This window comes from Chiloscyllium plagiosum, unplaced genomic scaffold (genome assembly GCF_037043375.1).
Source record: "Chiloscyllium plagiosum isolate Xiang-an unplaced genomic scaffold, Cpla_swu_hap1 HiC_scaffold_37, whole genome shotgun sequence".
NCBI lineage: Eukaryota > Metazoa > Chordata > Chondrichthyes > Orectolobiformes > Hemiscylliidae > Chiloscyllium > Chiloscyllium plagiosum.
In genome coordinates this window covers 19,322,539-19,347,482 of record NW_028270175.1, presented here as the reverse complement: position 1 = coordinate 19,347,482, position 24,944 = coordinate 19,322,539, and the positions used below count along the sequence as shown (strand labels likewise).

Sequence of the window (24,944 nt, the reverse complement as noted above, 5' to 3'; positions counted from 1 at the left end):
TTTCAAATTTGAGATATTGGAAATGGAGAAACTCTAGACTGGCAAGCGTAGGTATGATGAATGTCTATTTCATATATATTCACTGCAGCTACTGATGACTTAGTCTTTACATTGGCCAGATACCTATCTTATAACCAAGAGAGCACTGAAGACTTTCAGATGGAATCCATTTAAATTTGAAACATTAACCCTATAGTTATAGCTGAGTCCAAATTGGATGGAAACGCAATGATAACATGTAATTTTCATTAGTATTTGTGACTGGCACAAATTAGAGATACAATCCAAAATTAATGCCCAGATTCTATGAAACATTGGGGAATTAGGGTGCATGTAATTGACTCAAGCTGCTTGTTTGGCAGGCTTGCTAAATTGTAGTTTGGGAATAAAAGTAACCCATAATTTTAAATACACAAGGTTTTTCTGAATATTATTCCTGCTCTGTATATGACTGAAGCTTCAAATCTGAAGTACAAAGAATTGCACCAGACTGGTAAATATCAAAGCTGGGAAACTGTTATGTGACTATTGAACCTCACTGTTTTTATATCATGATTTTTACTCTCGACTAGCCCCTCTGGAAGTTTCTAATTTCTTGTTACCCCTTTTCAAGCGAAGAATTTTTTTTCTTGAGAATTTATTTTTAAACGTGTCAGCACTCTGGCCCTTTTATCTTGAATTACTTGAAATAATGACTTGCATTCTTTTATTTGTAAAACAGCGTGCAAACTTCATCTTGTTCATGTTTAAGTGGTATTTATCTAGAGGAAAAGAAGGAAATTGAGATTCTCCAATCTCTACTAGGATGGGTTGTACAGCCCCGCTCTTTATCGTTTACAGAATGCCCATCTATTTATCATTCCTGTATTCTGAAGGCTAGTCAGTAACAGGAACGTAAGTAGGGCATTCCGCCTGTCGAGTCTGCTCTGACTTTCGCTTAGATCATAAGTATATAGCCACCTTCCTGTACGATACCCTTTTCTTTCTAAATGTCATTTAGTCTCCAAAAATCTATTGATACATATTCAAAGATTGATTTTACCGTCAATGACGAGTCAATAGTTTTTCTGCTGCTGATCCTTTTTTTTTAACCTTTAAAATGAGTGAGGAAGATGAGCGTCCCGACCGATTTTCATTTTGACGTGAACCTTTGACAGCGGTCGGCCATTTCAACCCCGCCTCCGCGCGGCCTCAAGCTTCCCCGATCCACAACCGTCGTGGATCTGATTGGCAAGACGTCAGGTCCAATTAGGGGAAGGGGTCTCGCCGCAGCGGCGCGGGCCAGGACCAATGGCTGTGGTGCAGAGGCGGGACTTCCTGAGGGGGGGGGCGGTGGGGAGCAGCAGGTCCGGTTGCGGGGCGGCGCGTGCTGGTACTGGGCAGAGGCGGCAAAAACAAGAGGAGAGCGTTGGAGGTACGTATCGGAGCGTGGTGGTCGTTAATAAATTAGAGCAAAAAAAAAATGACCCAAACTCTTTAACCGCAGCATGAGCAAACGAAATTACAAATTAGAGTTGGCTATGATAAAACTTGGGTGAGAATAATTTTTTTTTCAAAAAGCAGCGGTGAAGAATAACTCATGCGTCGTATTTAACCCTAGCAGAGAGGAAAATCAAACCAGACTGAAATTTGAATACCCTGTGTTTTAATGCACGTTAGTAAATCGATGTCAAAGTGCTGTTATAACTCGCAGAATCGGGTGCTAGCGCCGGGGAGCATTGTGGTAAACACCGGTGGGCGATCAGCTCTACTCATCTCAAACATGGCATGCGTCTCGTTTATACAGTGCCCTGACTTCATCGTTTATTTGAGAGATAATCGGTTTAAAGCAATTCCGAAGGGGATTTATGATCTTTTAAAGATGTGGAGATGCTGCACGCTGGCGATTCATTTCCTCGGGCTGTGAATTGCGACATTACTGGCACCTGCGCGCTCTCAAATTTAAACGTTATTGGTTTAAAATGGACTTAGTTAAAAAGTTATTCAAATTGCATGCATTATACTGAGGCACGTTTATAAAACCGAATATCTATTTTAAAGATTTTTATTGGAATTTTTGCGGGGTAATTTAAAAGATTATGACGTACGATTCAAAATATTTTTTACGATTAAGAAATCCCGTGGGCAAGACTGATGTACCAACATAGGCCTTGACAATTAAAAGATTTTAAATGGCCATGCAATCATCATGGTAGTATCTATGCTGACATTTCCCAGTTTAGGATTGCGAAAATATAGATTTTTTTTCAGGTTAAGTGGAGGAGATTATTAATTGACTATTGATATGTGCACGAGTAAAATTTTACAGGAATTGTTTTGACTAGTGGATTCAGAAACGTTGTTCTAATTTAGGCAAGGTGCTCCAACTTTTTGAGAGGAATAGCTTCTAATAGGATGTCTATCTTGGTTGTCCAGTGACCTGAAATGTTGAATGGCGCAATGGTTCCTCTTGCAACGAATCTTAATGAGCAGGTCGATGTGCGTGTGGTCTGACATACACGGCCATAATCAGCCTCTGGGTCATCCCTCATCTTTTAATTATAACGTAGGTGGTCACATCATCCATACACAGTTGATATGGATGGACTTAAACATGTGGCCTGACTACTTAAGGCTAGAACAACTGAAGCAGTATGTGGCAGCAAGATTGATTTGTAGTATCTTCAGTGCTGCGTTGGCTTCAGAACTATTGGGTTAGGAAAAGGAAAGTTAACTAAATGTTAAGGAAACCGGATGATACACAATTCTGATGTTCACTACAAAGGAACTTTGTGCTAATACACTCAATAATGTGGATGCAGTATAGGCCTATTTTGAAAGGATGAGACAAAAGCAAATTGTTGGAAAAACCTCAGTTCTGGCAGCACCTGTGGAGAGAAAGCAGAGTTAATAGTGTGAGTCCAATGACCCTTCTTCAAAACTCAAGTCAGATTTCCAGCATCAGTAGTTTTATTCTATAGGGAAGATTCATTTTGCTCAGTGAAATGAGTGTTAGCACTATATCATGGTTTTCTTTTTCACTTACACTTAAAGGATTACCTTCCACTTGTGCATAACTATCCATTTGCAATTTTTTGAGTATCTGTATATTTTCCTACCAAGGAGCTCTGATTCTTTTTCTAGTGGTGGAGAGGAGGGTGGAACGGATAGGTGGGAGGGAAGATGGACAGGTCGTGAGGGTAGTGCTGAGCTGGAAGATAAGATCTGGGGGTAAGGTGGGGGGAGGGAAATGAGGAAACTGGTGAAGTCCACATTGATGCCAAGGGGTTGAAGAGTTCCATAGTGGAAGATGAGGCGTTCTTCCTTCAGGTGGTGAGGGAGTGGCAGTGGAGGAGGCCCAGGACCTGCATGTCCTCGGCAGAGTGAGAGAGGGAGTTGAAATGTTCAGTCACGGGGCGGTGGGGTTGATTGGTGCAGGTGTCCCAGGGATGTTCTCTGAAGCAGAGGGTAAGTGAGTTTTACTCACAGGAGTGCATTATTGTTGGAACAATACCAGAGGCAATAGCCTAACCCAGGAAAGACCTGTCTCAGAAGTCAATTTGGCAAGTTTAGTTTTCATTGTCTGGTTACAAAGCTCCGCGAGCCCTGCAGCCTGTGGGCGATGAGCACGATGAAGTTGTTGGCAGATATCAAAATGAAAGCATAATTGCTCTTTAATATCACTAATAAATTGAGGACCATTGTCAGAAGACAGGCAGAAAGGAATACCAAAGCAGGAATAATTTCTCTGAGTAAAACATTTTTAACGGTGTTGGAAGTGGGGTAAGCTTCGTTTAGAAAAAAACTTCCACAGTGACCAAAACATACTTATTCTGCTGAAACCTGTTTTGGGAGCAGGGGCACAGTTAAAAGGTCCGAGATGAGCTGGCGGTGAGAAATGGGAGTACCTGAAGACATCAAAAACCCTCTCTTTTTTTCTGGAGCTAAAAAAATCATGCACCATTCTGAAAGCATAGCAGGACTTGGTGTAAATGTTAATATGAAGGCCAGTCCTGAGGGCTCAGGCATGGATCGGGGTAAAACGTTCAGCTTGTTGGACAAGAAAGGGAATCTCAAAAGAAGCTGATTCCAGGACGGAGCCATGGTTATCAACTATCGTGTAGCCTAAGAGGCGAGTACCTATATGGTCAGTAGAAGAACCACCTTCAGTGAACATTTTAATATCAGGGTCTGGGATGGGAGCATTGGAACGAGCTGGATGAATTTGGATGTCCTCATTTGATGAGGAGAAAACAGTCATGATCTGGAGTGGGTAATGGTGATGAGGGATGTGCAAGGAAATCGGCAGGATTAATGGTGGTAGAGTACTTAAAGGTCAGTTGGGTTGTTGAGGAGGTAAATCTCATAATGGTTTTGGTGAGCAGCAGCCAACTGTTGAGTTTGCAATTGTCCTAACAGGGCGATCACTTCATGAGAACTGTAGACGACAATGTCCTGCTGAAGTGTGAGGTTTTCTGCAGACTGTAAACTAAGATAAATAGCAGAATGGATCTGAGTAAAACGGGGATGTCCGAAGGCAAGAGTCAAGTTTAGTAGCGAAATCGGCAACTGGACGGTGTCGATCTCCATGTAGCTGAGTGAGACCTGAGGAAGCACAGTCATCCAGAATAGTGCACTAAAGTTGGAAAGGTCTGTCAGAGAGGGGTCTTCTCAAAGCTAGAACTTGTGACAAGGTTTGTTTTAGTTCGCCTAAGGCTTGCTTTGCTTCTTAGGAGAGCTCGAAGGCCCCTTCGTGGGAAGTAAAAGGTGTCAACATCTTAACGAGGAGAGCAGTGTTCGGGATCCATTGTCGGCAGAAGTTGACCATGCCTAGCCACTAGCGAAGCTTTTTCGCAGTTGTTGGGATTGGGAAGTTGACAATAGGATTGATGTGGCTCTGTTCAAGAGAGCGTGAATCAGCTGACAGAATGAAACCTAGAAACTTTACCTGGCATCGTGCAATTGAGACCTTTTTGAGAGAGACAACACAGCCCAGATGTTTCAGATAGTTGAGGAGGACGACAACATCGGAGCAATTTGACCCTTTATCTAGATGGGTCTACATATTGGATCAGTGCAAACCCACCTGTGAGGGTGAGAGACCACAATTGTTTCTGTAAGACCTGAGAGAAAAAGGTTGGAGAATGTATGAAGCCTTGAGGTAGTTGGGTCCACATCAACTGACTGTCTTCATGAAGAGGCAGAGAGAAAAAAGCATGTTGCAGTGAAAAATTTAGTGTCTGATGGTACTGCGATTAGAATATGAGCTGGATTTGGGACCAGGACATGAAGAGGCTGGACAATAGTGTTGATAGCTCTTAAGTCTTGAACCAGTCTATACTGGTCTGACATGCCAGGTTTTAGGACACCCGTAATTGGAGTGTTACAGGGAGATTGGCAAGGGACCAAGATGCCTTGGCGGAGAAAGTCATCAATCAGAGCAATGAGGCTCGGTATCACCTGTTGTTTCAGCAGGTATTGGCGGATGGATGGTAGAGTAACATTTGGTTTTAGAGCGATCTGAATGGGTTTACAATTCCGTAAGTCCGACATGAGAGGATGTTTCAGCTCGTACATCAGGGTGGACATCCTGACTTTCATGGTGCAGGAGTGTGGCACTGAGAGGTAGGATTTGAGCAATAGAGGATAATCATCCCTCCTTGGATTGTTTGTAGATGATAGCAGTGTGGATCAGCTCTGGTGGTTGCACAGTGGACCAAAGGGCCCAGGTCTTTAGCACGAGAAGGCGGATTGATCTTCTGGGTGATGTGAGGGGCTGGGATATCTGCCTGTTTCCATAGGTGAGTGGGTGTTTGAACGTAATCTGCTTCACCCTCCGGCCTGGTGACCCGTGCCAGGATCTGTATAGTGCATTCAATACCATTAAAATCCCTGAAAAAACGTTCAAGGGATTGGTCTTGGTCTGGCCGACTATAAGTAAGCGCGACATGACTTCCAGAACCTTGGGTGTCAAGGTCAAGTGACTACCATTGGGGTTTAGTGGACACGTACAGTTGGCGTTCACCTGAGTCCTAATCAAGTTGGACACCATCAGGGGAACAGGCATTTTGACTTGAAAGGCACATAGCAGATCTCGTCCCATTATGTTGCAGGATAATGTGGTAGTAATCACAAAGCGGTGGTCCAGGGAATAGCCTTGGAAATAGACAGGGACTGGATGAGAAACTGGATAATGATGGGTTTCTCCTCGGAAGCTAGATAATTTTTGGGTTGTCTTAGAAATTGGAAGGTTCATGTCAGATTTCGCGAGGACATTGAAGCTCCTGTAATCAGAAAGGAATACCATCTGTTTTCAACTTTAAGAAAGACTGTAGGTTCCTGCTTGCAGGACACAGACTTCAAAGAAAAGTTCCTTAGTCATTGGGAAAAAGCATTATTTTGCAAAAAATTAGTGAGTCGTCCTCTGCCTCTTGCTTGTGTCAAACGGTGATTATTATTAGGGAGTTTCCCCCAGTTGTCATAAGGGTCCTGAAGGTAACTTTCATATCTGCCTCCCCCCTGTTGTCCTTTAGGGCAATTAGACGCCCAGTGAAAAGGGTAGCAACAAATAAAGCAGCCTTGCGTTGGGCAGTGATGAACCCAGTGATATGGGTTGCCACAATTGAAACAGCTCTGAGGAAGTTATCTGGGAGGGACCGCCCCCGGTCATGTCCATGAATGTGGCCTCGAAAGGGTGAAGGACTGCTACTGCAATGCATAGGTAATTGTTAAGTCTCTTTCTGGACAACAAATTCACACTTTACGCAGGTCGGCACCTTGTCTTTGCTCTGATGTTTCCATTAAGCCATAACGGAACGAAGAAGTTGATTGGGATTACCGTCGACCCAGTTCAGGTTATTTGTCTTAACTGCAATGGTGACAGAGAGCGGCAGACAGTTCAATAACATAGCTATATTTAGCATTAACAACATGGAAATTCAAAGCCTGATCTCCAGAATAGGATTCATAACATTCTCGAAAGCATTCAAGAAAGTCTTCAGCAGATTCCTTACTTTTAAGGGTGAAGTTCGAGGATACTAGTAAGGTCAATAGGTTTTGCCAGTATGGAGGATGTAGCAGCAAGGATATCATCCTGTCACTGCTGATCCTGAGCCACAGCGTTGGCGAGGGCAGCAAAATCATTATAACCATTCAGTGAAACGGGCATATTCATACGGGTAAGGAACTGTCGAAGAAGAGCCCAAAAATCTTGGGCAGTGCCATCGTAAACTTTAATCGTGGTGTTTAGGAAATCAACAACCTATTGGGGAGCTTGTGGCGATCCAGAGCATTACTGAGAATAGAAATAATTTCATGGGCTTCCAAGGGCAGTAAACATAGAGGCATTTTGACTGGCAGCGCCAGTCTGCGGATTCGTGGGTTCTCTTATAGGGAGCATGCCTGGATCGGGTATTTCATCTCCCGAGTCCTCAAGAGAGATTCAATAGGGTTTCTGATTGTTGGATAAGTTGTGGCAAAGCACGGTGAGACTTTTTAGAGGATTGGCGAGATCTCCATTTCAGTTGATTGCGAGTTATTCCAAGCAACAGGGTTGGTAAACTGAGGAGGGAGTGGTGGAAGAGGCGTGGCTACGGCAGCAGCGTATGTCTGAGGACGAGCTACAGCTGCCAAACTAACGGGAATCTGAGAGTCTGAGGAAGCGGCAATAGTGGGGGTGAATCCAGGTGGGAGAACGACGGGGGAACAATGGGGATTTGAGAATGAGCAGCAACAACAGCTTGATAAGCAGGAGGTTGAATAATATGTGGGAAAGGGGTTAGGGCTGGGGGCGCTTGACTTGCCGATGTAGCAGGGACTGGAATAAATGGGGGGGGAGGGAGTGCATTAAGAGCTGCTTGCGGGTTAGGTGGGGGTGGGGGAGGTGGTGCCAGTGGAAGGCGCAGATAGGAAACACCAATCATCTAAATCTGAATTTTCTTTGTCTCCCGGAACCAAACCAAGGCCAACCATCGAACTGCACAGGTCTTTTTGATTATCAGTCACCAGTGGCTACTTTTTGTTTATGTCTATGTTTGACTCGAGCACATTCATTTTTGAGGGCCTCAATAGATTTCATGGACTGTCATTGGTTTATTCAGTTCCCAATTTGGTGGTAGTATCTTCCCATGAACAGAAAACTGATTCTTTGTAGCTTTCACAACAAAATTGCTGTCACAGTTCAATCAATTCTTTCGATTTTTGAGCCCAAATTTGGTCGCCAAATCAATTACTGGGCTGATTTAACCAATTGAGTATGTTTAGGGCTGTTCAGTGGCCACTGCTCATCACCTAATGTCTTATTTAAGGCGCCAGAATGTTTTCACAGGCTTTCAAACTTTTCCAGACACTTTTCACATAGTTTCATCAATGAAGAAGACAGATCTTCTGTCTTGTCTATATTATTACTTATTGAATAGTGAAGATCTTAAGTCGGGATGATAAAACAGCCTTGTTTTATAATCGCGATTTAAGATTTTCACTATTCAATAACCTAACAACAAAACTAATGACTTCCGTAAACCTTTCTGAACTTTCTAAAAATCCTCAACAGTCTCGTTATAATGTATCACGATACTTTCTTTCTTCATCTTTCGCAGGACAATTTGGAAATCAATTTCAACAACCATTCGATTGTATCTGAGTCTCCGACTCATTTTGAAGTACTTCCTTATGCAGGTTCCCGACCTGTTAGTGGGAGTCCCCGACTCCTTTTTTTAATGAATTCTTACTAGGACTGATTCTTTTCAGGCTGGACTTAGACGATAGACAGTGAGGGGTCGAGTCAACTGCAACTTGAATGCAAGGAAAACCAAATGGAGAAAATACTCAGTCTGGCCGGCCGATTCCTCTACACTCAATATTGGAGGACTTGAGGCTCTTACACCACTGTCCGTACCGAATCAGAGTCACGGCACCAGATGAAAATCTGGGCCCCTGCAGGGTGTCTCTGTTCCGAGATCGGTCAATAAACACTCTCAATCTGTCTGGCTTCTAAGACTTCACTCTTTAATTTTCACACGGCGGGGCACAGAGTGCCCAGAAACAGAGGTTAAAAACCTCCGTGTTCCTCAGAGGAGCAGTGCACCTGGCTGAAGACAAAGACATTTTTATACTTTTATTAAAGAAGGGTAGAGGCTGTGATCGCATAGTACATTCAAATAATTACCAATCAATATGTGATATCACTTTATTTGACAGTTCTTTGGTTCAATGAATGATATTTCCTGGGAACCAACTTTGTTTTCCAACACTCAGGCCACCTTATATCACTAACCGAGCCATTGCACCTGCATCTGAAGGTCAGCTAGGATGGCCAGTAATTTTTTGTCTTGGCGAATTATTTCTGTGCTGTAAAGGGAGCATGGTCTGTTAATCTTTATTGAAGCAGACTATGGTTAGTCAATTATGCAACTATAGCAGAATTAGCAGTTAGTAACTTAAAAGCCATTTTATGCAGCTGTAGCAGATTTGTTAATTTGCACCGACAAGCCATTTTATTGGCGCCTAAGTTATTAAGAGCATCTGTTAGGTGGTTGTTCCTGACAACAACTAGTTACCTCAGCCTCTTTCAGGTCCTTACTGTTAAGAGGTGCAGTGCTTTCTCTTATTAAAACCTCTCGTTACTCAGAACTGGCAAGCATGTAATTTTTTTGTGCAGGACCTTTTCAAGCCGCCACAATGAAATACTTTTGGGTGATATACTAAAAAAAGCTATAAAAGACCAACACAGTAAAACCCAATGTGATTGAGAAACACAACAGGTTTGGCAGTGTTTGGAGAGAAAGACAGTAAATGTTGTAATTCCAATGGATCTAACATTTCCCATTAAAACAATGTACCGAATACACGCTTTGAGGCATTCATTGTGTGGCCTTATAATGTATAAAATGGACCAATTCAGGAAAGAAACCTCTAGAATGTTTTTGATTTCCTAATGCAGCCAAGCAGAATGGCAACAGTTGGATTCCAACCAATTGATATTTCATTTAACAAAAGTAGTCTTCTGTTGAAACTCAAGTTCACTTTTGACATGTAAATTCATTGTGTAATTCCATAGTATATTTAAAATACAGAGACTGCAGTTGTGTCATTGGAATCTAACCTGCACTGACTGGTCAGTCTTTTAATTTGAATTATCCAATCAGCATCTATACATTTCCTTCACCTTAAACCCTCAATCATGTCTATATTGTCTTTTTTAAAAATAGATATCCTGACAATTAGACTTAAGACTGTACATCATTTAGTTGACTTCCTATTCCAATGCTCCAGCATCTATCCTTTGCTATCACTGGAAACAAAGCTAATACTAAATGCATATTGTATTGAAATGTTCATGCTGACATTGATTTTTACTGTGTTGTAGGTCACACTTCACAGGGCATGTCTTCTGCTGCCTTGTCCTGTAGGCCAGTTTAGTCTTTGTTTCCATTTGAAATGCTGAACAGCCTGGCAAGTTAAATATCTTGAGAGATGTAATATTTCACTTGGCTCTAGGTCACATTGGTTTAACAAGAATTGACTACAGTGGAGTGATAGTTTAGTTTCGTTTTCCCAATGTTAATTTATGACAATGTGGAATAATTTCTTGTTGGAGATTAAGTCTTTGCTGAGTAAATAGGTCTCAGTTGTTCATAATGCCTTTTAGTAGTGTTACAACTTTTTCCTAAATTACAGCATTAACAAAAGTGTTTTATTGACTGTAAAGTGTTTTGGTATGCCCCAGGAAGAACCGTACTAAAAAGCAAATGATTAAGTGCAGAAGCTTAACGAAATGTTAGTGGCCATCTGAAAGACAATATACTGAAGGGTGAAAGGGCTTGTGGTATAATAGCATCTAGGCCAGAAAGTCTGGGTTCGTGACCTACTTGATATGCACCATAAAATAGCTGAACAAGTTGATAAATTTAAAACGGTGGAAACTTTGCATCAACTTTAATGTTGAGTTTTTCCAATGGTTACACTATGGTCACTTCTGGGCACCACATTTAAAGATTGCTTTGGACCAGGTGTAGGACAGATTCACCTGAGGACATGTTGCTCAAGTAAAGTTTGGATTGAGTTTGATTTAAATAAACCTAATTGAGATTGTCCAAATGTTTAATCAATCAAAAAGTATTGCAAATGCTGGCGGAAATAAAACAGGGTCTTGTCAGCGTCTGTGAAGAGAGAAACAGTTGATGTTTTAAGTCTAGTGTGACTCTTCAGAAAAGAAGTTCTGAAGAGTCATGTTAGACTTAATGTTGAAACATTCGATAGATATAGATAAACTACATCCTGTGATAGAATTCAAAATAAGAGAAGAGATCTTAAAAACTTACAACTAAATTATTCAGAGGCGATGACAAGAAACAGCACTTCATACACAAAATAAATCTGAAAATGTTCTCCCAAACAACTGTGTGGACAGAGCAAATGAAATTTAACAACTGTTATTGTTAGGCAAGATGTGGAGATGCTGGTGTTGGACTGGGGTGGACAAAATTAAAAATCACAGAACACCAGGTTATGGTCCAACAGGTGTATTTGGAAGTGCCTGTGCTAGCTTTCAGAGCGCCAAAAGCTAGTACTTTCAAATAAACCTGTTGGACTATTACCTGGTGTTCTGTGATTTTTTTAACATGGTTAGGCAAGGTAATAAAGACTTTGGAAACAGTACTGGGTAAGGCAGCACTTGCTGACACCCAGGATCTTGTCCTCGAGCAGTGATCAATCTTAAATATATGTTAATTTTGTTAGTTATTTCTTTTACAACTCAAAAAAAAATAGATTAATAGAAAATAAACAAAAGTCAATTATTGGATCATTGATGTCAGCAAATATTGTGTGGATAAATGGGTATGTGGTACATATTAGACACCATCTAATTGTATGAGGAAACAGGATCAAAGAGTGAATGTTCACAATACCTGATGAATAGAGAATCTCCTCTCAAGTTCTTGAATGTGTTGTTGCCTCCTAAGTCCATATATTTCTTTCTCACAATTACAAGCAGGATTCTGCCTTAGTTTAAGGTCATAATTGACATTCTGTGTAACTGTGATATGGCAAGTTTTCTCCAATTTGTAACTTAATATTTGACTATATCTTCCTTCTCCACACAAGCTTTTAGCCATTTCTGCTGCAGCACCTAGACTGTCTACTTCCATTTCTAATTGCCTGACTCCAAACCTTCCTTAACTCAGCTGCTGAAACTCTCATTCATGTCAAAAGATCAGAGACTATTCAAATACTTTTTAAATACATGACCCCTTATTCAGAGATCGTATCCTCTGGTCCCATATTCTTCCACAAAAGGGAGGAAACAACCTTTCTGTATTTACCCTTTCAAGTCTCAATCTTGTATGTTTCAATAAGGTCAACTCTCATGCTTCTTCATTCCAGTGAGTATAGGCCCAATTTACTCAATTTCCTCATAAGGCAGTCCCTCCATACCTGCTATCAGTCAAGTGGACCTTCTTTGAACTGCCTGCATTGTTGATGTTTTTCCTTAGATTAAAAAGGGTTGCTCAAAACAGTTCGCAGTATTCCACTTGAGGTTTGTCTAGTGTCTTGCAAATGCTTTACCAAAAGCCCCTTGACTTAGTAAGTTTGGAATGGTGTTAGTGTCTTTCATAGTGAAGATGGATGGATTTTTAAAAATTTAATTGGTCAGTTCCTAGTTTTCGTTCCCCTAGCTTTACTCTAAAGGGGCGGGTGTTAACGATGGCCTCTTTATAAATTTAAAGAAGCTCATACTTTACAGTTTTATTTTACTTGCCAATTTGCCCTTGGTTTATTTTCTTTTTTTGGAGGTCATCTTTTCTTGTATTTTTCAAATAAATACTTGCTTAGTCCTCCGGCTTAGCACTAACCTTCGCCACATTGATGTTATCCTTAATTTCTTTGGTCAAGAATAGTTGGTTTATCCCCTTCCTAGAATCCATTTTTCTCTCTGGAATATCTTCAAGAATCATTGTTTTCTTAAACACCTACCATTGTCCAATAATGGTCTTTTCTGCTAAGTTCCTTTTTCTAATTTACTTCAGCCAACTTCTGCCCTTATTCCTTTATAATTATCCCATAATCATCCCATATAGGTATAGCATAGTTTTTTGACCCAGGTTTTTCATGACAACTGAAACGTTAAATTCTACAATGTCATAGTCACTGTTTTTAAAACAAAATTAATTAAACTGGCTTTGCCTGATCCCTGGTAGAATTCACAACAATGTTTGAGAGAATTGTCCCCACAATATTCTTTGTGGCTGCCTCTGCCAGTTTCATTTTCCTAATCTATGAAAAAGGATGAAATCAACCATGATTAGTGTACTTTTTAATTAAACATGCCCTCATCATATTTTAACTTTTTTCTATCCTGCAGAACAACTTCTTAGTCCTATGGACTACTCCCACCAGTTTCATCTTCCTTTTTCTTAAAAATTCAATCTTACGGATCCTACATGTTCCAATCAAAAATCATTTTATGCTATTGTACTTATTTCAGCCTGGGCGAAAAATCCCATACTCTTCTTCTCATTTCTGTTTCTATCTTCATGTAATCGTGTCTCCACAATGGCTAGAAAAATATGCTAATTAATATGTGCCATTAATTTATTGTTCCAAATACTTTGCACATTTAAGAGCCATTAAACTTTGCCTTTTTACTATTTGCTATCACCTTTGACCCTATTTGTTTTTGCTGGTTTGTTCATTTTCATCCTTCCTATTCCATCAAATCCTTTTGCTTTGTAAGGCCAAGTGTTCCCTTTCCTCCTCTAATTAGTTTAAAGCCCTCTGTATAGCCTGAGTTTTTCAACTGGACACTGAATCCACCATGATTCGGGCAGAGCCTGTCCCACTGGAATATTTCCCTCCCCTCCTCTATCAGCTTTCCGTAGAGACCACTCCCTCCGCGACTCCCTTGTCAGATCCATACCCCCCACCAACCCAACCTCCACTCCCGGCACCTTCCCTTGCAACCGCAGGAGGTGCAACACTTGCGCCCACACCTCCCCCCTCACTTCTCTCCAAGGCCCCAAAGGAAACTTCCATATCCGCCACAGATTCACCTGCACCTCCACCCACATTATCTACTGCATCCGCTGCAGCCGGTGTGGCCTCCTCTATATTGGGGAGACAGGCCGCCTACTTGCGGAGCGATTCAGAGAGCACCTCTGGGCCACCCGGACGAACCAACCCAATCACCCTGTAGCACAGCATTTCAACTCCCCCTCCCACTCCACCGAGGATATGCAGGTCATTGGACTCATCCACCGCCAAACCACAACAACGCGACGGTCGGAGGAGGAGCGTCTTATCTTCCGACTGGGAACCCTCCAACCACAGGGGATGAACTTGGACTTCACCAGTTTCTTCATCCCCCCTCCCCCCACCTTGTCTCAGCCGAATCCCTCCAGCCCGGCACCGCCTTCCTGACCTGCAGTCTTCTTCTTGACCTCTCCGCCTCCACCCTACTCCGACCTATCACCCTCACCTTGACCTCTTTCCACCTATCACATTTCCAACGCCCCTCCTCCAAGTCCCTCCTCCCTACCTTTTATCTTCTCCTGCTGAACACTCTCTGCTCATTCCTGAAGAAGGGCATGTGCCCGAAACGTCGAATCTTCTGTTCCCTAGATGCTGCCTGACCTGCTGTGCTGTTCCAGCAATAAAGTTTCAGCTCACCACTGGAATAATAGCCTTCCTCTCTTGTGCTGGTGCCCCACAAACAAACCTATTCCTCTCGTATCAATCTTTGAAACACTCATTTTAACTTTTTAAATTTTATCTCCTAATTGTTTAGAGTCTTTCAGCAGACCTCTCAGTCCAATGCCATTGGTAGGACTAATGAACTACAACTGGATGCTTCTCCTCTCATTCCCATTTTCCTTTCTAGTCCTGAAGAGATGCTCTTACCATGGCATCAGCAAGCAACAGTCTTTTGAACACATTCGTCCCCAGTTATGGGCGGCACGGTGGCACAGTGGTTAGCACTGCTGCCTCGCAGCGCCAGAGACCCGGGTTCAATTCCCAACTCAGGCGACTGTGTGGAGTTTGCACGTTCTCCCCGTGTCTGCGTGGGTTTCCTCCGGGTGCTCCGGTTTCCTCCCACAATCCAAAGATGTGCAGGTTAGGTGAATTGGCCATACTAAATTGCCCGTAGTGTTAGGTAAGGGGTAAATGTAGGGGTATGGGTGGGTTTCGCTTCGGCGGGTCGGTGTGGACTTGTTGGGCCGAAGGGCCTGTTTCCACACTGTAATCTAATCTGTAATCTAATCTAATCTTAACAATGTCCTGTATTACTACATGCCGAATGGCGCACCATATCATGACACATGGTCAATTTCCTATTCCTCCTGCAATCATAGAGTCATAGAGATGTACAGCATGGAAACAGACCCTTTGGTCCAACTTGTCGATGCCATATATCCTAAATTAATCCAGTCCCCATTTACCAATGTTTGGCCCATATCCCTCTAAACCTTTCTTATTCCCATCCAGATGCCTTTAAATGTTGTAATTGTGCTGGCCTCCACCACTTCCTCTGACAGCTCATTCCATACACGCACCACCCTCTGTGTGAAAAAGTTGCCTGTTCCGTCCCTTTTTAAATCTTTCCCCTTTCACCCTAAACCTCTGCCCTTTAGTTCTGGACTCCCGCAACCTTGGGAAAAGACCTTGTCTATTTACCCTATCCATACCCCTCATGATTTTATAAACCTCTATAAGATCACCCCTCAGCCTCTGATGCTCCAGGGAAAACAGCCCCTGCCTGTTTAGCCTCTCCCTATAGCTCAAATCTTCCAACCTTGGCAACATCATCATAAATCTTTTCTGAACCCTTTCAAGTTCCACAACATCCTTCTGATAGGAAGGAGACCAGAATTGTAAACAATATTCCAAAAGTGGCCTAACCAATGTCCTGTACAGCCACAACATGACATCCCAACTCCTATACCCAATGTTTTGATCAATAAACGAAAGCATATCTGACGCCTTCTTCATTACTTTATCTACCTGTGACTCCAGTTTCAAGGAACTATGAACCTGCACTCCAAGGTCTCTTTGTTCAGCAACACTTCCCAGGACCTTACCATTAAGTATATAAGTCCTGCCCTGATTTCCCTTTCCAAAATGCAGCACCTCACATTTATCTAAATCAAATTCCAACTGCCACTCCTCAGCCCATTGGTGCATTTGATCAAGATCCCATTACACTCTGTGGTAATCTCTTTCGCCGTCCAGTACACCTCCAATTTTGGTTTCATCTGCAAACTTACTTCCTAAACCTCCCATGTTCACATCCAAATCATTTATATAAGTGATGAAAAGCAGTGGACCCAGACCGATCCTTGTGGCACTGCACTGGTCACAGGCCTCCAGTCTGAAAAGCAACCCTCCAGCACCACCCTCTGTCTTCTACCTTCGAGCCAATTCTGTATCCAATTAGTTCTCCCTGTATTCCATGAGATCTAACCTTACTAACCAGTCTACCATGAGGAGCCTTGTCAAATGCCTTGTTGAAGTCTGTATAGATCCATATCCATTGCTCTGCCCTCATCAGTTCTCTTTATTACTTCTTCAAAAACCTCAATCAAGTTACTGGGATGTGATTTCCCACATACAAAGCCATATTGATGATCCCTAATCAGTCCTTTCCTTTCCAAATACATGTAAATCCTGTCCCTTTGGAGTCCCTCCAACAATTTGCCCACCACTGATGTCAGGCTCACCGTCCATATTTTCCTGGCTTTTCCTTACTACCTTTCTTAAATAGTGGCACATTGTTAATCAGCCTTCAGTCTTCTGCACCTCACCTGTGACTATTGATGATCCAAATATCTTAGCAAGGGGCCCAGCAATCACTTCCCTAGCTTCCCACAGAATTCTGGGGTACGCCTGATCAGGAGAAAGTGAGGACTGCAGATGCTGAATAGTCAGTCAAAAATGTGATGTATCCACCTTCACGTGTTTTAAGATATCCAGCACTACCATCTCTGTAATATGGACATTTTTCAAGATGTCACCATCTATTTCCCCACAGAGACCTAAGGTTGTAAGAGCTCCTTAACTGTTGGATAATTGCAGCGGCTAAGGCTCCTTGAAAGCTACTCCTTGGTCCCCATACTTGCTTACCCTCCAGTCACATACACCAGTTTCTGATCATAGGCAAAGTTTGAATTGCATGATGACGGTGTCACTATCTCCAGAAGAAATGTCTGCGGTAACTTCCTCCTCCCTGATGTGAGGATGTCTATAGCTTACACTCCAGCTCAACTTATCTAAAGTTGCTCAAACTGGAAACGCTGGAGATGAGTGCACTCTGGATCAACTGGTTATCCAGCAGTTACCATTTGCTGCAGTAGCACTAATCATCTGACCCACCATCTTTGCCATATTTTATTAATCATCAGCATCCTTGCTCTTTACACTTTATTATAAATCTTTTTATGCCAGTATCACTCATACTTAAGCTATTTTTAAGGGGGAAAATCTCCTAAAAACAAACTAAGGACCTTACTATTGCATCATAAATCTTTTCTGAACCCTTTCAAGTTCCACAACATCCTTCTGATAGCACTCGTTAATCAGTTGCTTTGTTGAGGCAAAATCAACCAAACATCTCTTCCCTTCCTCTGCTTAACTCCAGAATCCTATAGCAAGCTGGCTATTTATATGTGCTCCCAACAAAGCAAATCTATTTGAGTTACTCAATGAACATCCAATTTCAGCTTAATTAATCTGCTCTTTCACTGCATTCTGGATCAGTGGTGCTGGAAGAGCACAGCAATTCAGGCAGCATCCGAGGACAGGCAAAATCGACGTTTCGGGCAAAAGCCCTTCATCAGGAATAAAGGCAGAGAGCCTGAAGCGTGGAGAGATAAGCTAGAGGAGGGTGGGGGTGGGGAGAGAGTGGCATAGAGTACAATAGGTCAGTGGGGAAGGAGATGAAGGTGATGGGTCAGGGAGGAGAGGGTGGAGTAGATAGGTGGAAAAGGAGCTGGGCAGGTCGGACAAGTCCGGACAGGTCAGGGGATCGAGTTTCTGGAGGTTAGAAGCTAGGATGAGGTGGGGGAAGGGGAAATGAGGAAACTGTTGAAATCCACATTGATGCCCTGGGGTTGAAGTGTTCCGAGGCGGAAGATGAGGTGTTCTTCCTCCAGGCGTCTGGTGGTGAGGGAGCAGCGGTGGAGGAGGCCCAGCACCTCCATATCCTCGGCAGAGTGGGAGGGGGAGTTGAAATGTTGAGCCACTGGGCGATGTGGTTGATTGGTGCGGGTGTCTCGGAGATGTTCCCTAAAGCGTTCTGCTAGGAGGCGTCCAGTCTCCCCAATGTAGAGGAGACCGCATCGGGAGCAACGGATACAATAGATGATATTAGTGGATGTGCAGGTAAAACTTTGATGGATGTGGAAAGATCCTTTGGGGCCTTGGATAGAGGTGAGGGAGGAGGTGTGGGCGCAGGTTTTACAGTTCCTGCGGTGGCAGGGGAAAGTGCCAGGATGGGAGGGTGGGTCGTAGGGGGGCGTGGACCTGACCAGGTAGTCACGGAGGGAACGGTCTTTGCGGAAGGCGGAGAGGGGTGGGGAGGGAAATATATCCCTGGTGGTGGGGTCTGTTTGGAGGTGGCGGAAATGTCGGCGGATGATTTGGTTTATGCGAAGGTTGGTCGGGTGGAAGGTGAGCACCAGGGGCGTTCTGTCCTTGTTGCGGTTGGAGGGGTTGGGTCTGAGGGCGGAGGTGCGGGATGTGGATGAGATGCGTTGGAGGGCATCTTTAACCACGTGGGAAGGGAAATTGCGGTCTCTAAAGAAGGAGGCCATCTGGTGTGTTCTATGGTGGAACCGCTCCTCCTGGGAGCAGATACGGCGGAGGCGGAGGAATTGGGAATACGGGATGGCATTTTTGCAAGAGGTAGGGTGGGAAGAGGTGTAATCCAGGTAGTTGTGGGAGTCGGTGGGTTTGTAGAAGATGTCAGTGTCAAGTCGGTCGTCACTGATGGAGATGGAGAGGTCCAGGAAGGGGAGGGAGGTGTCAGAGATGGTCCAGGTAAATTTAAGGTCAGGGTGGAATGTGTTGGTGAAGTTGATGAATTGCTCAACCTCCTCGCGGGAGCACGAGGTGGCGCCAATGCAGTCATCAATGTAGCGGAGGAAGAGGTGGGGAGTGGTGCCGGTGTAATTACGGAAGATCAACTGCTCTACGTAGCCAACACCTCCTCCCTCACCTCTATCCAAGGCCCCAAAGGAGCTTTCCACATCCATCAAAGTTTTACCTGCACATCCACTAATATCATCTATTGTATCCGTTGCTCCCGATGCGGTCTCCTCTACATTGGGGAGACTGGACGCCTCCTAGCAGAGCGCTTTAGGGAACATCTCCGAGACACCCGCACCAATCAACCACATTGCCCAGTGGCTCAACATTTCAACTCCCCCTCCCACTCTGCCGAGGATATGGAGGTGCTGGGCCTCCTCCACCGCCGCTCCCTAACCACCAGACGCCTGGAGGAAGAACGCCTCATCTTCCGCCTCGGAACACTTCAACCCCAGGGCATCAATGTGGATTTCAACAGTTTCCTCATTTCCCCTTCCCCCACCTCATCCTAGCTTCTAACCTCCAGAAACTCGATCCCCTGACCTGTCCGGACTTGTCCGACCGGCCCAGCTCCTTTTCCACCTATCCACTCCACCCTCTCCTCCCTGACCTATCACCTTCATCTCCTTCCCCACTGACCTATTGTACTCTATGCCACTCTCTCCCCACCCCCACCCTCCTCTAGCTTATCTCTCCACGCTTCAGGCTCTCTGCCTTTATTCCTGATGAAGGGCTTTTGCCCGAAACGTCGATTTTGCCTGTCCTCGGATGCTGCCTGAATTGCTGTGCTCTTCCAGCACCACTGATCCAGAATCTGGTTTCCAGCATCTGCAGTCATTGTTTTTACCTCGTTGATTTTAACCCTACTGCGAATCCTCTTGCAAGGATGCCTGCCTTGAAGAAGTTTTCCTCTCTCTACAAGAATCTCAGGGAGTCTCTCTCTCACTGCAACTCCCAGGTCATTTCCTCAGCCCTGAAGCTCTTCAACCATGTTCTGAAACAAACTCGGTATCACAGCCACATTTGCTTCCTCAGTGCCTGTCTCCATAACCAACTCACCCCACACGGACTCCGGACCACCTTTAAACCAGCAGAGTTCGGACCCGAACAGGACAAACAGTACAGATTACAGATTCAAAAACACCAGCAACGGTTCTCCATCAAGATCCTCCGCTCCATGCTTGCAGCAATGCGCCGGTACCTAACCTCTCTACAGTCTGCCCTGCCTCAGCTGAGGGCCACACTCTCTCAGAATTGCAAAGGACCCACTCTGTACTACATCCTCAGGAGAATTCATACTCTCAACAAACAGTATTTCAATTCCATCTCAAATATCAAAAACTGTAAGTACAACAAACCTTTATCTACCCAGCTCCATAACCAGCGCTCCTCGAACATTCCAGAAGATTCCCCTGGCCTCGGAAATGCCATTAGCCATGCGGCTGATGCAGCTACCACCCCCACGCTGATTGATGATGTCATTTCTGCCCCCATCATGGCCACTCCCACAGCCACTTCCGGCCCTCACATCATCGCCGATGCCACACGCTCAGTGACTTCCGCCACCCCTACTGCCATGTCTGCCACCACTTCCGACCCCACCAGCCCCACTCACCTGCATTCTGCTGACACGCCCCCCACAGACCCCACTGTCACTATCCCCACCCCCCAGAACCCCGAGGGGAACACTACCCCTGCTCATGACTCTACCCCCATTCCCCCCACCATTACACCCACTCCAGGTACTGGCTCCGACCCCACTCCCAGCTCTACACCCACACCAGCTCCCAGCCCTGCCGAGTTTTCACCATCCCCCCAGACCTCCCCCTCACTGAGGACGAACGATCAGTCCTCAGCAAAGGACTCACCTTCGTCCCCGTCCGTCCACGCATCAATGAATTTAATACACGCCGTGACATCGAACAATTCTTCCGTCGCCTCCGCCTCCGAGCTTACTTTCACAATCAGGACTCCCGCCCACCTTCAACACACTGCATCCACCTGGACACCCCGCGCTGGCCTATTACCTGCCCTCGACCTCTTCATTTCCAACTGCCGCCGGGACATTAACCGCCTCAACCTGTCGACCCCCACTCCAACCTCTCGCCCTCACAACGCGCAGCCCTTCAATCCCTCTGCTCCAATCCTGACCTCACCATCAAGCCAGCGGACAAAGGGGGCGCAGTGGTAGTCTGGCGCACTGACCTCTACATCGCTGAAGCCAAACGCCAACTTGAGGACACCTCTTCCTACCGCCCCCTTGACCGTGACCCCACCCCCCATCACCAAACCATCATCTCCCAGACCATACAGAACCTCATCACCTCAGGAGATCTCCCACCCACAGCTTCCAACCTCATAGTCCGGGAACCCCGCACTGCCCGGTTCTACCTCCTTCCCAAGATCCACAAGCCTGACCACCCTGGCCGACCCATTGTCTCAGCATGCTCCTGCCCCACTGAACTCATCTCTACCTACCTCGACACTGTCCTATCCCCCCAGTCCAGGAACTCCCCACATACGTTCGAGACACCACCCACGCCCTCCACCTCCTCCAAGACTTCCGTTTCCCCGGCCCCCAACACCTCATCTTCACCATGGATATCCAATCCCTCTACACCTCCATCCGCCATGACCAGGGCCTCCAAGCCCTCCGTTTTTTCCTCTCCAGACGTTCCCAACAGTACCCTTCCATCGACACTCTCATTCGTTTGGCCGAACTGGTCCTCACCCTTAACAATTTCTCCTTTGAATCCTCCCACTTCCTCCAGACCAAAGGGGTAGCCATGGGCACACGTATGGGCCCCACATATGTCTGTCTCTTTGTTGGCTATGTAGAGCAGTTGATCTTTTGTAATTACACCGGCACCACTCCCCACCTCTTCCTCCGCTACATTGATGACTGCATTGGCGCCACCTCGTGCTCCCGCGAGGAGGTTGAGCAATTCATCAACTTCACCAACACATTCCACCCTGACCTTAAATTTACCTGGACCATCTCTGACACCTCCCTCCCCTTCCTGGACCTCTCCATCTCCATCAGTGACGACCGACTTGACACTGACATCTTCTACAAACCCACTGACTCCCACAGCTACCTGGATTACACCTCTTCCCACCCTATCTCTTGCAAAAATGCCATCCCGTATTCCCAATTCCTCCGCCTCCGCCGTATCTGCTCCCAGGAGGAGCGGTTCCACCATAGAACACACCAGATGGCCTCCTTCTTTAGAGACCGCAATTTCCCTTCCCACGTGGTTAAAGATGCCCTCCAACGCATCTCATCCACATCCCGCACCTCCGCCCTCAGACCCAACCCCTCCAACCGCAACAAGGACAGAACGCCCCTGGTGCTCACCTTCCACCCGACCAACCTTCGCATAAACCAAATCATCCGCCGACATTTCCGCCACCTCCAAACAGACCCCACCACCAGGGATATATTTCCCTTCCCACCTCTCTCCGCCTTCCGCAAAGCCCGTTCCCTCCGTGACTACCTGGTCAGGTCCACGCCCCCCTACGACCCACCCTCCCATCCTGGCACTTTCCCCTGCCACCGCAGGAACTGTAAAACCTGCGCCCACACCTCCTCCCTCACCTCTATCCAAGGCCCCAAAGGAGCTTTCCACATCCATCAAAGTTTTACCTGCACATCCACTAATATCATCTATTGTATCCGTTGCTCCCGATGCGGTCTCCTCTACATTGGGGAGACTGGACGCCTCCTAGTAGAGCGCTTTAGGGAACATCTCCGAGACACCCGCACCAATCAACCACATCGCCCAGTGGCTCAACATTTCAACTCCCCCTCCCACTCTGCCGAGGATATGGAGGTGCTGGGCCTCCTCCACCGCCGCTCCCTCACCACCAGACGCCTGGAGGAAGAACGCCTCATCTTCCGCCTCGGAACACTTCAACCCCAGGGCATCAATGTGGATTTCAATAGTTTCCTCATTTCCCCTTCCCCCACCTCATCCTAGCTTCTAACCTCCAGAAACTCGATCCCCTGACCTGTCCGGACTTGTCCGACCTGCCCAGCTCCTTTTCCACCTATCTACTCCACCCTCTCCTCCCTGACCTATCACCTTCATCTCCTTCCCCACTGACCTATTGTACTCTATGCCACTCTCTCCCCACCCCCACCCTCCTCTAGCTTATCTCTCCACGCTTCAGGCCCGCTGCCTTTATTCCTGATGAAGGGCTTTTGCCCGAAACGTCGATTTTGCCTGTCCTCGGATGCTGCCTGAATTGCTGTGCTCTTCCAGCACCACTGATCCAGAATCTGGTTTCCAGCATCTGCAGTCATTGTTTTTACCTCGCTCTTTCACTGCAACCTTTTAGAAGAAAAATCTTTGTGGACCATGTTTATATCCGTGTTTGCACTCCCTTTTGAGTAATTTGAAAAATCTTCTTTGCATTTGGTTGCCCTTCAGCCCCATGCTCCTGATCTTTCGGACATTCAGTGAAAAGGGATGTGGGCAGATCGGAGGATATCCTTGTGGGTCTCTTCCTGGGTTTGGTCAAGCAGCTAAAACAGGTCCAGGCAGTGGACTGTGGAGGGGGATCATATCTGCTGACTATCAGCCCCTGTTTGGTTATGTTCATACACAATATCCCTGGAAAAGGAACATCCAGTGTCCGTCAATGCAATTGATGCCTTTAGAGAGAGGTGGGCACTGTGTGGGGTACAGTGCTTTATCTCTCCTTCCAGCTCTGTTTTGATGTAGTTCCTTCCTACTCTCTCTACCAGCCCACAGGTTTTGATGGTTTGCATTGTTCATAGTGGGCTTCGTTTTTAAATATTAAATTGGCTGCAAGGATATTTTACTGGTGGGGGTTACTAGTTTTGAAAACAAAAAGAAAAATTAGCTTAAGGCTCATAGCTAAAGGCTATTATGACACAGTGGAAATATATTTGCAAGCAAGGAAGCCTGAGACATGCTTCAGAGGTGTCGAATAATATCTCTAACCAGGTTGATTAGAAAATATTCAAGGCTGGTAGCTACGGAATTTAAGCTGTTGATTTCAATTACAAGCTAAATTAGGGTTGTACAAATAGTGTAGACTTTCCTAACCAACAACTACATGCAGTCCTTTTAGCCAGACTTCCATTATGCTGATCCCATTAAACTCTATTCCCATTAATGTTCATGAAGCTTGATTCATCCATCACCCCTATCTTGTGACCTGTGCTAATTTCCACTCTGACAATAGTCTAATTTTTAAAATTCTCATCATTTTAAAGTTCCTTCAAGGCCCTGCCTCATCTTATGTCTGCAATCTCCTTAAGCCCTTAGAGCCTTTGAGATTTATGTGCTCCTTCAGTTCTGGCATCTTGTACATCCCTAATTTCAATTGCTCGACCATATTTTCATCTGCCTTGGCCCTCACCGCTGGAACTGCCTTCCTCAATGTCACCACCCTTTCTCCCCCATTTTGTCATCTTCTAAGGTGTTTCTTAAAGCTTTTGGTCATCTGTCCTTCTGTGGATTGGTAGTATGTTTTTAATTAAATGCTCTTTTTATGCACCTTGAGCCATGTTGCTATATAATGCAAGACGTTGTAGAATTACCAGAAGTAACTAAGTGATTACAGCCAAGATTGAAAAATATGATAATTGTATGACCCAGAATACTGGATTATGTAACGTTTTCAACAAACTGGGGAACATGATGGTGCGGTTTATTGAGATGCTAAATTACTATGTAGTGAATTTGTATTAAAAGCCTTTCACAGATTGAATTCTTGATTTTCGCTATGGAATAAGTGAAACAAAAAAGCAAGTGCTTGTTTGCAGTTGCTCTGACACTTCGCAATCTTAGACTGGCTTATACAACAGACATAGAAATGGGTGGTTTTCAAAGACTCTTGCGTGGGACGTGAGC

General features: G+C 45.0%; 1 protein-coding gene across 1 annotated transcript in view; it reads left to right on the top strand.

The window, feature by feature from the left end:
• Window positions 1-1,342: 1,342 nt before the first annotated feature.
• kcnab2a (potassium voltage-gated channel subfamily A regulatory beta subunit 2a) overlaps window positions 1,343-24,944 on the top strand; it is a 281,823-nt gene continuing 258,221 nt past the window's right edge. The window contains exon 1 of the mRNA XM_043675966.2: window positions 1,343-1,414. The gene's annotated coding sequence lies outside the window, so the exon portion shown is untranslated. The remainder of the gene's footprint in view (window positions 1,415-24,944) is intronic.